The 16,149-nt window shown below is 52.6% G+C and overlaps 1 pseudogene across 1 annotated transcript in view; it reads left to right on the forward strand.

The window, feature by feature from the left end:
• The window catches only part of LOC144611864 (serine/threonine-protein kinase D2-like), a 57,428-nt pseudogene extending 42,049 nt beyond the window's left edge, over nucleotides 1–15,379 (forward strand). The window contains exons 10-18 of the transcript XR_013549589.1: nucleotides 1,339–1,612; nucleotides 3,912–3,964; nucleotides 6,546–6,618; nucleotides 7,503–7,609; nucleotides 7,867–8,028; nucleotides 10,232–10,330; nucleotides 10,993–11,260; nucleotides 11,755–11,840; nucleotides 13,168–15,379. The product of XR_013549589.1 is annotated as a serine/threonine-protein kinase D2-like (transcript). The remainder of the gene's footprint in view (nucleotides 1–1,338; nucleotides 1,613–3,911; nucleotides 3,965–6,545; nucleotides 6,619–7,502; nucleotides 7,610–7,866; nucleotides 8,029–10,231; nucleotides 10,331–10,992; nucleotides 11,261–11,754; nucleotides 11,841–13,167) is intronic.
• The last annotated feature ends 770 nt before the right edge of the window (nucleotides 15,380–16,149 follow it).

The following is a 16,149-nucleotide window of genomic DNA, read 5'->3' on the forward strand; positions in this document are numbered from 1 at the left end:
CCTCTCCCATCGGGCAAGAGGTACAGAAGTGTGAAAACGCACACCTCCAGATTCAGGGACAGTTTCTTCCCGGCTGTTATCAGGCAACTGAACCATCCTACCACAACCAGAGAGCAGTGCTGAACTACTATCTACCTCATTGGTGACCCTCGGACTATCCTTGATCGGACATTGCTGGCTTTACCTTGCACTAAACGTCATTCCCTTATCATGTATCACTGTAAATGGATCGATTGTAATCACGTATTGTCTTTCCGCTGGCTGGTTAGCACGCAACACAAGCTTTTCACTGTACCTCGGTACACGTGACAATCAACTGAATTAAACCGAAGATAGACACAAAATGCTGGAGTAACTCAGAGGGACAGCCAGCATCTCTGGAGAGAAGGAATGGGTGACGTTTGGTAGGAATCTCTTGAAGAATCTCTCCAGACATGCTGCCTGGCCTGCTTAGTTACTCCAGCTTTTTCTATCTATCTTCGGTATAAGCCAGCACCTGCACTTCCTTCCTACACATAATGCCTCCAGGGTATTTGAGGGACTGTAGAGGGACCTTCACACTACATCTCCCAGGGTATTGATGGGACTATGGAGAGGGATCTTTGCTCCATATCTCTGTAGACCATTTGCTGGGACCATGTAGAAGGTTCTTCACCCTACATCTCCCAGGGTATTTGAGGGAGTGTATTCGGAGATTACATTCGGAGGTGTAATCTACATCTCTCCAGGGTACTGATGAGACCAAGTAGTGGGATCTTCACCCTACATCTCTCCAGGGTATTTGAGGGACTGTAGATGGACCTTCACTCTACATCTCCCAGGGTATTGATGAGACCATGGAGAGGGATCTTTGCTCCATGTCTCTGTGGACCATTTGATGGAAAGATCTTCACTCTACATTCCCAGGGTGTTTGAGGGAGTGTAGATGGAGCTGTACTCTACATTCCCAGGGTACTGATGGGACTAAGTAGATGTACCCTACATCTCCCAGGGTATTTGATTGAGGGGGTGTATTCAAAGCTGCACTCTACATTCCCAGGGTACTGATGGGACTAAGTAGATGTACCCTACATCTCCCAGGGTAGGTGATTGAGGGAGTGTAGATAGATCTTCACTCTGCATCTCCCAGGGTATTGATGGGACCATATAAAGGGAGCTTCACTCTACATCTCCCAGGGTATTGATGGGACCATATAGAGGGAGCTTCACTCTACATCTCCCAGGGTACTGATGGGCCAGGTACCTGCGTTGCATCAACATGGTTGAAGGAGAGGCAAGCCCACCCTCTGCCTGACGACACTGTCTGACATTCGGTGCTCCCTCCCTCCCTCTCTGCAGGAGATCCCTCTGTCGGAGGTGCTGGCCGTGGAACCTGCGGACGACGGCAGCGTCGGTTCCATCCCACACGCGGGCAACCCGCCCTGCTTCGAGATCCGCACGGGCAGCGTGGTCTACTTCGTGGGGGAGAGGCTGCCCGCCGAGCCACTGCCCGGTTCCACCGGCGCGGCCAGCAGAGTGGAGGACGCCAAGGCCTGGGAGAGTGCCGTCCGCCAGGCCCTGAAACCGGTCATCTTCCAGGACACTGCCCACGCCCAGGGCCAGACTCCCCGAAGTAAGCCTGTTAGGCCCGTGTTTACAAAGTGTTTAATGGTCAGCTCAACACATCTACACCAAAACCAAACCTATCAGGAATGGACAAGGGCATTCGATTCAATAGAGAATAGGTGCAGGAGGAGGCCATTCGGCCCTTCGAGCCAGCACCGCCATTCAATGTGATCATGGCTGATCATTCCCACTCAGTACCCCGTTCCTGCCTTCTCCCCATACCCCCTGACTCCGCTATCCTTAAGAGCTCTATCTAGCTCTCCCTTGAATGCATTCAGAGAATTGGCCTCCACTGCCTTCTGAGGCGGAGAATTCCACAGATTCACAACTCTCTGACTGAAAAAGTTTTTCCTCATCTCAGTTCTAAATGGCCGACCCCTTATTCTTAAACTGTGGCCCCTTGTTCTGGACTCCCCCAACATTGGGAACATGTTTCCTGCCTCTAACGTGTCCAACCCCTTAATAATCTTCTATGTTTTACGAAGTGTTAAATGGTCAGCTCGACACATCTACACCAAACCCAAACCTATCAGGAATAGACGAGGCCATTCGATTCAACTTGAGATACCAGCTACCACGACAGATGTGTACAGCAACTCATTCATAGAAACATAGAGAATAGGTGCAGGAGTAGGCCATTCGGCCCTTCGAGCCTGTAAGCACCGCCATTCAATATGATCATGGCCGATCATCCAACTCAGTATCCCGTACCTGCCTTCTCTCCATACCCCCTGATCCCTTTAGCCACAAGGGCCACATCTAACTCCCTCTTAAATATAGCCAATGAACTGGCCTCAACTACCTTCTGTGGCAGAGAATTCCTCTATTTAGGAGGACCAAGAACCCCCCTCCTCACCACCTGGAGGCGCCACCTCTCCAGTGGCCCAGCGCCCACCTCTGCAGAGGGAACATCACTCCACATCTCCCAGGGTATTGGTGGGAGAGTGACGCTCTCTCTACACCTCATTGAGCATTTGATGGGACTGTGTGGAGTGAATTTTCCCCCACGTCTCCCAGGGTATTTGCTGGGACCGTGGAAAACTAGAAGGTTCCTTGTCGAGGGGGCGTTACTCCATACTTCGGGTATGTAATGGAACAATGTAGAGGGGGCTTCACTCCACGTTGCCCAAGACATCTGATGGGACCCTGCGCAGTGAAGACCCCTCCACATCTCCCAGGCTGTTTAATGGGACCATGCAGAGGGAACTTATCCCCCCCTCAAAAAGTTTTTTCCTTCCTCTGGCTTCACAATTCGCAACTCTTCAATCCTCTTGTCTCCCACTTGTCTTTTCATCTCTGGCCTTTGTCCAACCACCTGCCTATCCAACCCCTCCCTCACCTGGATCCACCTATTACAACAGACAACAGGTGCAGGAGGAGGCCATTCGGCCCTTCGAGACAGCACCGCCATACAATGTGATCATGGCTGATCATTCTCAATCAGTGCCCCGTTCCTGCCTTCTCCCCATACCCCCTGACTCCGCTATCCTTAAGAGCTCTATCTAGCTCTCTCTTGAAAGTATCCAGCGAATTGGCCTCCACTGCCTTCTGAGGCAGAGAATTCCACAGATTCACAACTCTCTGACTGAAAGTTTTTCCTCATCTCAGTTCTAAATGGCCTACCCCTTATTCTTAAACTGTGGCCCCTGGTTCTGGACTCCCCCAACATTGGGAACATGTTACCTGCCCTGCTTGGACCCACCTCTCCTCTCTTCCAGCTTTCTAATCCCCCACACTGTCCCACTCCAATCAGTCGGAGGAAAGGTCCCGACCTGAAACGTCACCTATCCATGTTCTCCAGAGATGCTGCCTGACCCGCTGAGTTACTCCAGCACTCTGTGAAACGTCACCTATCCATGTTCTCCAGAGATGCTGCCTGACCTGCTGAGTTACTCCAGCACTCTGCGTCTTTTCGTGTAAACCAGCTTCTGCAGTTCCTTGTCTCTACAAAGATAGCCGCGAAAAGCTAGGGTAACTCAGCAGGACAGGCAGCATCTGTGGAGAGAAGGAATGGGTGACATTTCGTGCCGAGACCCCTCTTCAGACTGAGAGGCAGGGGAGAGGGAGACGCGTTGATAAGGTGTGAAAACTGGAGATCAAAGGGGATGAAGCTCGAGGAAAATGTGGAACAGATCATTGTTAGTGAGGGGGAGGTGACAACGAGGGGTACAATGTATGATTTAATCAGGGGGACGGTCAGGCTGGTCGGAGAACTCGGGTGGGGAAAGCAAGGGTTAAGTTGGAGAAGGCTACAATCAAGATCAAGATGTTGTATCTCTTTGTGAAAATGTTTCTTATCGTTGCAGGACAAGCTTCTATCAACTTCTCCATGGTCAACAGCCAGATTCAGGAGGACGTGGTGAGTGGTGGTGTGTGCCTGCGGTCTCAGACATGTTCATACATGACCGTCGTATGATCTGGCCGGGAGGGCCTGGGGCACAGTACTCCGCTCGGTTACTCCCCCTACTGCCTGTGTTTCTATGTTTCTCTGCTCACTCACCAGAGGGCAGCACCTTGGATTTCAGTGAAGATCCAGGAAAGGGATAGAAACATAGAAAATAGGTGCAGGATGAGGCCATTCGGCCCTTCGAGCCAGCAATGTCATTATGGCTGGTCATCCAAAATCAGTACCCCGTTCCTGCTTTCTCCCCATATCCCTTGATTCCGTTAACCCCAAGAGCCAAATCTAACTCTCTCTTGGAAACATCCAGTGAATTGGCCTCCACTGCCTTCTGTGGCAGAGAATCCCACAGGTTCACAACTCTCTGGGTGGAAAAAGTCAGCCTTAAATGTCCTACCCCTTATTCTTAAACTGTGTGTGGCCCCTGGTTCTGGACTCCCCCAACATGGGGAACAATTTTCCTGCATCCAGCCTGTCCAATCCCTTAAAAAAATTATATGTTTCTATAAGATCCCCTCTCGTCCTTCTAAATTCCAGTGAATACAAGCCCAGTCGACCCATTCTTTCTGCTGTGGACTTTATTCCCAATTAACCAACATGCTTCTCACAAGTGGACAGTGTAGAGAGAGTACACTGTAGAGAACACTGTAGAGAACACTGTAGAGAACACTGTAGAGAACACTGTAGAGAACACTGTAGAGAACACTGGAGAGAACACTGGAGAGAACACTGGAGAGAACACTGGAGAGAACACTGGAGAGAACACTGGAGAGAACACTGGAGAGAACACTGGAGAGAACACTGGAGAGAACACTGGAGAGAACACTGGAGAGAACCTCCCGCGGCGACCGGCGGTCACGGAAGGCCTCCAGTGTCCCCATGGGCACCGCGTGTGCGTGTTCCCTCTCCAGGGACACGCGGGCACGGACGTAACCCCGGAAGAGGGGAGGGCAGCCGACCCCTGTGCGGCCATCGACTACCCGCTGCCTGGACCCGCGAGCGGCCATCTTGGCCAGGCCCAGGAGCAGACCGACAGGGAGACCCCACCCGACCCTCCCCCCTCCTGATCCTCCCTCCCTCTGTACTGGGACCCCAAACATCAGGAGCGTGGGGCTAAAATGGAGCCAGAACTTGAGGAGCAGCCCCTTCAGATACTGGAACAGGGGCTTCAACCTCACGCACTCTGTATACAAACGGTACACGGTCTCTTCCTCACCACAGAAACATCGAAACATAGAAAATAGGTGCAGGAGTAGGCCATTCGGCCCTTCGAGCCTGCACCGCCATTCAATACGATCATCATCTGACAGGCGGCAGACAAGTCCGTGAACCGGCTCAAGTACCTGTTGCAGGCCACAACTCTGTGCAACACTCTTCCCCCCCAGGTCCCCGATGTAAAGGGGGAGGATTCCCTTGCAGACGGGAGGGTGTGGAAGGACATTCCCCCAGTATTTCGCCCATTTGTTCCCTAACCTGTGCAGGCCTGAATCCAAGAATGTGTGTTCAATAGACAATAGGTGCAGGAGGAGGCCATTCGGCCCTTCGAGCCAGCACCGCCATTCAATGTGATCATGGCTGATCATTCTCAATCAGTACCCTGTTCCTGCCTTCTCCCCATACCCCCTGACTCCGCTATCCTTAAGAGCTCTATCTAGCTCTCTCTTGAATGCATTCAGAGAATTGGCCTCCACTGCCCTCTGAGGCAGAGAATTCCACAGATTCACAACTCTCTGACTGAAAAAGGTTTTTCCTCATCTCCGTTCTAAATGGCGGGTGTGGAGGGAACGCTTTGCCAAACTGACCCACGCTGGCCTCTCCCTTTGTAGTTGCCCCTGGAGGCCAGCTCAATGTTGCCTGGGGTCTCTCTGCCCCCTCTGACGGCGAGCGATCTCAGTCCCTGACTCAGGTCTCTCTAGTCCCCATTCTCTTGATTGAATAAAAGACCCGTTGTTGTAGTGTTTGACGTCACAGAGATGTGCTGTGTTTTGGCGTACCAAGGTATCCAAAGAGTCACCACATAAAGGGCGCCGACAGTTACAAAGTATACCCCTTCACCAAACCATTTTTAACGCGTTCCAATTATGGTCCCCCCTTAGTTGTCCTCTGCCAGATCCTCCTTTATTCTCTCCACCCACCCCCACCCCCCCATGAAGTTATCTGTTATGGGGTCTCTCTCCCACCTCTCTCTCTGATATATTGTGTCTCAGACCTCTCTCTCTCTCTCTCTCTCTCCGAAGATCTCGGAGAAAACCCACGCAGGTCACGGGGAGAACGTCTGTACGGAGTTTGTACGTTCTCCCCGTGACCTGCGTGGGTTTTCTCCGAGATCTTCGGTTTCCTCCCACACTCCAAAGACGTGCAGGTTTGTAGGTTAATTGACTGGGTAAAAATGTGAAAATTGTCCCTAGCATGTGTAGGATAGTGTTAATGCGCGGGGATCGCTGGGCGGCACGGGCTCGGTGGGCCGAAGGGCCTGTTTCCGTGCTGTATCTCCAAATCTAAAAAAATCTAAAATCTCTCTCTGGTTCTCTCTCACTAGGATATTGCCACGGTCTACCAGATCTTTGCAGATGATGTCCTGGGGTCTGGACAGTTTGGTATAGTTTATGGAGGTGAGTCTTTCTTCGGCTTGTGTCTGATCGACTCAGAGGCTCATTTGGAGCCCGTTGGTCTGCTGCCAATTTGCTCCACTCCACAGCTCATGAACATCCAGCCCTTTGAACCGGTTCCACCACTCACTTAAACCATGGCTGCTCTGTATTTTAATTCCATTTCCAATCCTCCCTTCCCTCGACTCCACCTCCACCTCGCGCTGCCTCGGCAAGGCCAGCAGCATCATCAAGGACCAGTCTCACCCCGGCCACTCCCTCTTCTCCCCTCTCCCATCGGGCAAGAGGTACAGAAGTGTGAAAACGCACACCTCCAGATTCAGGGACAGTTTCTTCCTGGCTGTTATCAGGCAACTGAACCAGAGAGCAGTGCTGAACTACTATCTACCTCATTGGTGACCCGCGGACTATCCTTGATCAGACTTTGCTGGCTTTGCCTTGCGCTAAACGTTATTCCCTTCTCATGTATCTACACTGTGAATGGATCGATGATAATCATGTATTGTCTTTCCACTGGCTGGTTAGCACGCAACAAAAGCTTTTCACTGTACCTCAGTACACGGGACAATAAACTAAACTGAAACTGATTTTAATTCCGTTTATCTGCCTAACAAACCCTTCAACAATGTAGACTAGTTGAACAATTATTGTTTAATTGATCCCCCTGTTTCAACAGCTGTTTTGCAGGTGGGGGTGTGATTAGCAAGAGTTTTTTTTCCAACCTCCGTCACTCTGTGATGCCCCCGACAATTTCTCTACATATCTTGCGTCCAATATTAAAGGTCTTGAATTGGACGGGTCTTCCAAAGGGCTAGCACGGGCTGGACGGTCTGAGTGGCCTCCCTGGTGTGTGTGTGTAATGGTGACGCCTTGCTCTTGGTTTGCAGGCAAGCATCGAGCGACCAGCCGCGACGTGGCCATCAAGGTGATCGACAAACTGAGGTTCCCGACTAAGCAGGAGAGCCAGCTACGCAACGAGGTAGCCATTCTGCAGGTCAGCAACGGACAGGGTCTCTGTGTCCCCCTCCCCCTCCCGAAACGTCACCCATTCCTTCTGTCCACAGATGCTGCCTGACCCACTGAGTTACTCCAGCACTCTGTGAAACGTCACCTATCCATGTTCTCCAGAGATGCTGACTGACCCGCTGAGTTACTACAGCACTCCCTCTCCCTCTTTCCTTCGTCACTCCCTCCCTCCCTCCCTCTACCTCTTTCCTTCCTTCACTCACTCTCCCCTCTCCATCTCTCCAGGGGCTGAGGCACCCTGGTGTAGTGAACCTGGAGTGCATGTTCGAGACTGTGGAGAAGGTGTTTGTGGTGATGGAGAAGCTGCATGGTGACATGCTGGAGATGATCCTGTCCAGCGAGAAGGGGCGGCTGCCAGAACGCATCACCAAGTTCATGATCACGCAGGTAACCGAGCCCCACAGCACTGTGCAGGCCCTTTGGCCCAACCCTCCCATGCTGACCCACATGCCCCATCTACACCAGTCCCACTTGGCCCATTTCCCTCTAAACCATTCCTATCCTGTACATAATGGCAGGCAGTAACTAGTGGGGTACCGCAAGGCTCGATGCTGGGACCTCAGTTGAAAGACTAGAGCGACTAGGCTTGTATTTAGAAGGATGAGAGGAGATCTTATCGAAACGTATAAGATTATTAAGGGGTTGGACACGTTAGAGGCAGGAAACATGTTCCCAATGTTGGGGGAGACCAGAACCAGGGGCTACAGTTTAAGAATAAGGGGTAGGCCATTTAGAACGGAGATGAGGAAAAACTTTTTCAGTCAGAGTTGTGAATCTGTGGAATTCTCTGCCTCAGAAGGCAGTGGAGGCCAATTCTCTGAATGCATTCAAGAGAGAGCTAGATAGAGCTCTTAAGGATAGCGGAGTCAGGGGGTATGGGGAGAAGGCAGGAACGGGGTACTGATTGAGAATGATCAGCCATGATCACATTGAATGGCGGCGCTGGCTCGGAGGGCCGAATGGCCTCCTCCTGCACCTATTGTCTATTATCTATCTACACTTGCCCCACATCCATCTAAACCTTTGCAGGAAGGAACTGCAGATGCTGGTTTAAATCAGAGGATGGACACAAAATGCTGGAGTAACTCAGCGGGACAGGCAGCATCTCTGGAGAGAAGGAATGGGTGACGTTTCGGGTCGAGACCCTTCAAGACTGATGTCAGGGGAGAGGGCGGGACAAAGCCTGAAGAAGGGTCTCAACCCGAAGCGTCACCCGTTCCTTCTCTCCAGAGATGCTGCCCGACCCACTGAGTTACTCCAGCATCTTGTGTCTATCTACCCTCGAGACCTTTGCTATCGGTGTACGTAGAGTCATACCGCACGGGAGCAGGCCCTTTGGCCCAGCTGGCCCATGCTGACCAACACGCTCCATAACCTCAGAATTAAAGGGCGTTCCTTTAGGAAGGAGATGAGGTGGAATTTCTTTAGTCAGAGTTGTGGTGAATGTATCGCATCCTCAGCGAATAGAGCTGCTCACTGTCTCCATCTAGTGGAATTAAAACTCGTGTTCATAAGTGACAGGGGCAGAACTAGGCCATTCGGCCCATCAGGTCTACGCTACCATTCAATCATGGCTGATCTATCTCTCCCTCCTAACCCCATTCTCCTGCCTTTGTGACTCTGTCGGCGCCCTTTATGTGGTGACTATTTGCACACCTTGGGCGTGCAAGCAAAGAATTTCACTGTGACTTTTAGTTTAGTTTAGCGATGTTGTTGTTGTTGTTGGTCCTTCGGGTTGGAAGATGACCATGACTTCACTTTCAGTTGGAGGATTGGTGACTGTGGGTCCGGAGGTGGCTGGTGAGGCCAATCCGGGCCCGGAAGGCACGCCCACACGTAGGACACAAGTGGATGGGTGCTGCAGTGGAAGTGGAGGTAGCCCGTGCCTTGCGCGCGGTGCGTTTCCTCTGGGCCTCTGCAGTGCGTCTGTTCTCTGCTGCACGGGCTCCTGACCAGTGCAGTTCTTCTCTGTGGTCTCTCGGCCTTGGTGTTATCCAGCAGGGTTCGACTTGTTTTTAGCGCGGAAACAGGCCCTTTCGGCCCACCGGGTCCGCGCCGACCAGCGATCCCCGCACATTAACGCTAGTCCTACACACAGGGGTAGGCCATTTAGAACGGAGATGAGGAAAAACCTTTTCAGTCAGAGAGTTGTGAATCTGTGGAATTCTCTGCCTCAGAAGGCAGTGGAGGCCAATTCTCAAAATGCTTTCAAGAGAGAGCTAGATAGAGCTCTTAAGGATAGCGGAGTCAGGGGGTATGGGGAGAAGGCAGGAACGGGGTACTGATTGAGAATGATCAGCCATGATTACATTGAATGGAGGTGCTGGCTCGAAGGGCCGAATGGCCTCCTCTTGCACCTATTGTCTATTGTCGCTCTAGGGACAATTTGGACATGTACCAAGCCAATTAACCCACAAACCTGGACGTCTTGTTACAGGTGTCAATAAAGTATCATTCATAAAGTATTCGTTCATACACCTGCCCGACCCAGGTACCTGCCTGAGTGTCCCGTGAGCGTCGCGTTGCGTCTCCATTTGTTCTCTCTCTTCATGCTCGTTCTTCAGGCGGCTCCTTCCTCTTGTTTGCACAGATCCTCGTCGCTCTCCGCCATCTGCACTTCAAGAACATCGTGCACTGTGACCTGAAGCCAGAGAACGTGCTCCTGGCCTCTGCTGAACCCTTCCCTCAGGTGGGTGACTGCCCCAACCCCCACCCTTGGAACCACTCACCCCCACCCCCCCCTCAACCCCACCCTTGGAACCACTCACCCCTCCCCCCTCAACCCCATCCCCCCTCACCCCCACCGCCCCACCCTTGGAACCACTCACCCCCCATCACCCCCACCCCCCCCATCACCCCCACCCCCCCCCATCACCCCCACCCCCCATCACCCCCATCACCCCCTTACCCCATCACTCCCACCCCCCATCACTCCCACCCCCCCATCACTCCCACCCCCCCATCACCCCCACCCCCTCATCACCCCCACCCCCCCATCACCCCCATCACTCCCACCCCCCCCATCACCCCCACCCCCCCCATCACCCCCACCCCCCCCATCACCCATCACTCCCACCCCCCCATCACCCCCACCCCCCCATCACCCCCATCCCCCCCCATCACTCCCACCCCCCCATCACCCCCACCCCTGGAACCACTCACCCCCACCCTTGGAACCACTCACCCCTCCACCCTTGGAACCACTCACCTTCCCCCCCCCACACCCCCACCCTCCTCCTCTCATCCACCTTTCCTCCCCCCTCTTGGCCCACCATCCACACCCTCTGTGTCCGTGTGTGTCTCACGCTCTCTCTCCCCCCCCCCCCCCGCGTTCTGCCCCTCTGCCCACAGGTGAAGCTGTGTGACTTTGGCTTTGCGCGCATCATCGGGGAGAAGTCGTTCCGCCGGTCGGTGGTGGGCACGCCGGCCTACCTGGCCCCCGAGGTTCTGCTCAACAAGGGCTACAACCGCTCGCTGGACATGTGGTCGGTGGGGGTGATCATGTACGTCAGTCTGAGTGGCACCTTCCCCTTCAACGAGGACGAGGACATCAACGATCAGATCCACAACGCAGCCTTCATGTACCCCCCCAACCCCTGGAGACACATCTCGCCTGAAGGTAGGGGCCAGAGTCCCACTAGCCCACACCGGCCAACATGTCCCATCTACACTAGTCCCACCTTGGTCCACATCCCTCCAAACCCGTCCTGTCCATGTACCTGTCTAACTGTTTCATAAATGTTGTGATAGTCCCAGCCCCAACTACCTCCTCCGGCAGCTCGTTCCATACACCCACCACCCTTTGTGTGGAAAAATTACCCCTCAGATTCCTATTCAATCTTTCCCTCTTCACCTTGAACCTATGTCCTCTCTGGTCCTCGATTCCCCAACTCTGGGCAAGAGACTCTGTGCATCGACCCGATCTATTCCTCTCGTGATTTTATTAGAGTTGCTGCCCCACAGCGTTAGAGATGGGACGGTGTGGGGGGGCTACACCCAGTGTTGGGTTGGGGGGAGGGGTGAGGCAGTGCTGTCGGGAGGGGGTCTCGGTACCTGTAGTGGTCATGTCCCTGCGCTGGCAGAGTTGGTGAAACCATGCGTTCCTGTTTTCAGGCATTGACCTCATCAACAACCTGCTGCAGGTGAAAATGAGGAAACGATACAGTGTGGATAAGTCCCTCAGCCACCCCTTCCTGCAGGTAGGCTCGGGGTTGGAGTCGGGGGTTCAGGGGGGGTCGGGGGTTCAGGGGGGGTCGGGGGTTTATGGGGGGGTCGGGGGGGTCAGGGGCGGGGGTGGGGGAGGTCAAGTGTGGGTCAGGCTTTTGGGTCATGGTCAGGGTGGGGGTCAGGGGTTGGAGTCAGGGGTGGTGGGGGGTGGTCAGGCTCAGGGATGGGGGTCAGGCCAGTGGCACGGCTGAACTCGGATGTGGTACATTCACCCCCTCTCCTCAACTTGAGCCCGGCTCGGTGTGGCTTTAGTTTGGCTTATTATCTTGTATTGTGGTGCACTGAAAAGCCCTTTTGTTGAGGAAGGACTACACATAATTACAGTACACAAAATGCTGGAGTGACTCAGTGGGTCAGGCAGCATCTGTGGAGAACATGGATAGGTGACGTTTCACAGAGTGCTGGAGTAACTCAGCGGGTCAGGCAGCATCTCTGGAGAACATGGATAGGTGACGTTTCAGGTCGGGACCCTTCTTCAGTCAGGGGAGAGGGAACCAATAACTGCAGATGCTGATTCAAATGAAGGTAGACACAAAATGCTGGAGTAACTCAGCGGGTCAGGCAGCATCTCGGGAGAGAAGGAAATGGGTGACGTTTCGGGTTGAGACCCTTCTTCAGACTGATGTTAGGGGAGGGGGCGGGCCAAAGATAGGATGTAATAGGAGATAGGAGGACAGTGGGAGAACTGGGAAGAGGGAGGGGAAAGAGAGGGACAGAGGAGCTATCTAAAGTTGGAGAAGTCGATGTTCATACCGCTGGGCTGTTAGCTGCCCAAGCGAAATATCAGATGCTGTTCCTCCAATTTCCGGTGGGCCTCACTATGACAAAGGAGGAGGCCCATGACGGAAAGGTCAGACTGGGAGTGGGAGGGGGAGTTGAAGTGCTCAGCCACCGGGAGATCAGGTTGGTCAATGCGGACTGAGCGAAGGTGTTGAGCGAAGCGATCGCCGAGCCTGCGTTTGGTCTCGCCGATGTAAATAAGTTGACATCTGGAGCAGCGGATACAATAGATGAGGTTGGAGGAGGTGCAGGTGAACCTCTGTCTCACCTGGAAAGGCTGTTGGGGTCCTTGGATGGAGTTGAGGGGGGAGGTAGAGGGACAGGTGTTGCATCTCGTGCGGTTGCAGGGGAAAGTGCCCGGGGTTGGGGTGGTTTGGGTAGGAAGGGACGAGTGGACCAGGGAGTTACGGAGGGAACGGTGTCTGGGGAGGGGATGGGAAGATGTGGCCGGTCGTGAGATGATGGAACAAATAACGACTCTCCCCTCCCCTCCCTCCCCCCCCCCCCCCCCCCCCCCAGGACCACCAGACCTGGCTGGACCTGCGTGAGTTGGAGTGTAAGATGGGTGAGCGTTACTTGACCCATGAGAGTGACGATCGTCGCTGGGAACAGATGTGCCAGAGCCGCCCGATGGAGTTCCCGCCCCACAAGGCCAACAGATTGCCCGCGGCGCCCAGCTGGAGAGAGGACGATGTGCAGGGACTCAGTCACAGAGTCAGCATCCTCTAAACACACTCCCCCCCCCCACCCACCCACCCACCCACCCCCCACACACATCTGGGAAATGTGCTCTCAACACCCCCACCCCTCCCTCTCCCCCCCTTCACCCCTGGGAACCCCAGCTACAGATCGAGAGCAAGGACTGAGTCTCAACGATCAAATCCTACCTCCACCTGGAGGCACCATTGCATCCGGACAAGCGGGCATACTTTCTGTCGTAGGTGTGGGCCAGGGGATTGTAATCTGTCTGCTACTGAGTGTGTGAGAGAGACAGAGAGAGATGGATACGAAGCCAGGACCGTACAAACCCAACTCCAGATTTCTCCCGAAGACAGACACAAAACGCTGGAGTAACCCAGCGGGTCAGGCAGCATCTGTGGAGAACATGGATAGGTGACGTTTCACAGAGTGCTGGAGTAACTCAGCGGGTCAGGCAGCGTCTCTGGAGAACATGGATAAGTGACGTTTCACAGAGTGCTGGAGTAACTCAGCGGGTCAGACAACATCTCTGGAGAACATGGATATATTCTTTTGGGCACTTGGTGTCGTGTTCTCACAGCACAAACCCTACTTTGAGGCACCCCAAATCTTGGATAAATAAATCCCACTCAACTTGCAGTCTTTAGGGAGGAACTGCAGATGCTGGTTTACACCGAAAATAGACACAAAATGCTGGAGTAACTCAGCGGGACAGGTGGTATCTCTGGAGAGAAGGGATGGGTGACGTTTTGGGTCGAGACCCTTCTTCAGACTGAGAGTTGGGGGTGAGAGATGGTGATGTAGAGAGAAATATAGAACAAATGAATGAGATGCAAAAACATGACAATGATAAAGGAAAGGTTTCTTGCATGCTCATGAGATCTGGAATCTTCCTTCCATGTCACGACCAGGGTGGTAATCATTCCATGGTGTTGAGTTGTAGAAGGATATGTCCTCAAAGTGGCCATAAGCTGTTTTTGTTTTTGTTTTTTTTTTAACGTAAATGATAAAGTCTTGTCAAACTTATTTTGCTTTCCACTCCTGCACCCAACTAACACCTAGGAGTCTGCCCGTACGCCCCAGCCCAGCAACCTTCCAATGTGCAGCGGGTAGAGCTGCTGCCTCACAGCGCCAGAGACCCGGGTTCGATCCTGACTACCGGTGCTGCCTGTACAGAGTTTGTACGTTCTCCCTGTGACCTGTGTGGGTTTTCTCCAGGTGCTCCCGTTTCCTCCCACACTCCAAAGATGTCGGCTAATTGGATTCTGTAAAATTGTAAATTGTCCCTTGTGTGTGTAGGATAGTGTTAGTGTGCGGGGATCGCTGGTCGGCATGGACTCAGTGGGCCGAAGGGCCTGTTTCCGCGTTGTACCACTAAACTAAACCAGTAGACTCCAGGACTGTAGATCAGGGGGAAGGGCTCCCATTATAAATGTGCCAATATGTTTCTGAAGTAACTTTTTCATATTTGTGTCTATTTTATTGTACAAATCTGAAATATAAAAGCAGGCTAGTCTTTTATCTGTAGATGCTGTGGATGTTTGGTTAAAATAGTTGTTACTTTTGTGTGTGTGTCATTCTATCCCTGTATTCCATTTATTTTTTACTGATTCTTGCTCAGTATCTGATAGATTCTGTGGTGTGTCTATATGGGTATGCATGTGGGTAAGTTGTGTACAGATGTGTGTGTGTTGTGTGTACACATGCATGTCCATTGTAATGTGTAGAAGGAACCGCAGGTGCTGCTTTAAACACAAGATAGACACAAAATGCTGGAGTAACTCAGTGGGACAGGCACCATCTCTGGAGAGAAGGAATGGGTGACGTTTCGGGTCGAGACTCTTCAGACTGACATTGTGTTCGTGTGCGTACGCATGTGTTTATGTACACATCCATGTGTTTGTGGGCGTGTGTGTACATGTTCATATGTGTGTAAGTGTGTGTACACGTGTGTGTCTCTGTCCACACTTGTCTGTATCCCAGCTGCTGTTTGTCGAGTCTCTGGATGTTTTGCAGAATTTTTTTATATTTGTCGGGAAGTTTCCTTGACCTGTTCAATAAAGAAAAGTGTAAACGTGTCTCCATTGTTGGCTGTCTCGTGTATTTTTTAAAAGACGGGTGGCGCAGCGGGTAGAGCTGCTGCCTCACAGCGCCAGAGACCCGGGTTCGATCCCGACTACGGGCGCCGTCTGTACGGAGTTTGTACGTTCTCCCCGTGACCTGCGTGGGTTTTCCCCCCGAGTTCCTCCCACACTCCACAGATGCACGGTAGCGCAGCGGTAGAGTTGCTGCTTTACAGCGAATGCAGCGCCGGAGACTCAAGTTCGATCCTGACTACGGGTGCTGCACTGTAAGGAGTTTGTACGTCCTCCCCGTGACCTGCGTGGGTTTTCTCCGAGATCTTCGGTTTCCTCCCACACTCCAAAGACGTACAGGTATGTAGGTTAATTGACTGGGTAAATGTAAAAAATTGTCCCTAGTGGGTGTAGGATAGTGTTAATGTACGGGGATCGCTGGGCGGCGCGGACCCGGTGGGCCGAAGGGCCTGTTTCCGCGCTGTATATATATGATATGATATGATATGTACAGGTTTGTAGGCTAATTGGCTTGGTGTAAATGTAAAGATAAATGTCGCAGAGTGTGTGTGTGTAGGATCAGAAAAACATGATCACAATGAACTAATTTAATCCAAATATGGAACCTTCTTTAATCCCTTTAGCTCACTGGCCACCTGTGGGATGAAGGCACCAGGTAAAAACGCGTGTGAATTTACAAGACACGGGGATTTTCAAGAGGGAGTTA

This window comes from Rhinoraja longicauda, chromosome 41 (assembly GCF_053455715.1).
Source record: "Rhinoraja longicauda isolate Sanriku21f chromosome 41, sRhiLon1.1, whole genome shotgun sequence".
Classification (NCBI taxonomy): domain Eukaryota; kingdom Metazoa; phylum Chordata; class Chondrichthyes; order Rajiformes; family Arhynchobatidae; genus Rhinoraja; species Rhinoraja longicauda.